A 219-nucleotide genomic window follows, 5' to 3' on the forward strand; every position below is an offset into this window, starting at 1 on the left:
TATTTATTTTGTTGTCTTTGCTGCTCTTTTCCCCGCGCTGCTGCTGCTGCTGCTGCTGCTGCTGCTGCTGCTGTTGTCTCCTTGCTGCTGTTGTCTCCTTGCTGCTGCTGCTGCTGCTGCTGCTGCTGCTGTCTCCTTGCTGCTGCTTTATGTGTGTCTTTGTCTTTCTTTTTTTTTGTTTGCTGCAGAGGAGCCGAAGACAAACTCTTCTTCTTGCTC

The sequence above is a fragment of the Eimeria mitis genome, genomic scaffold (genome assembly GCF_000499745.2).
Source record: "Eimeria mitis Houghton genomic scaffold, Emh_scaff2420, whole genome shotgun sequence".
Lineage (NCBI taxonomy): Eukaryota > Apicomplexa > Conoidasida > Eucoccidiorida > Eimeriidae > Eimeria > Eimeria mitis.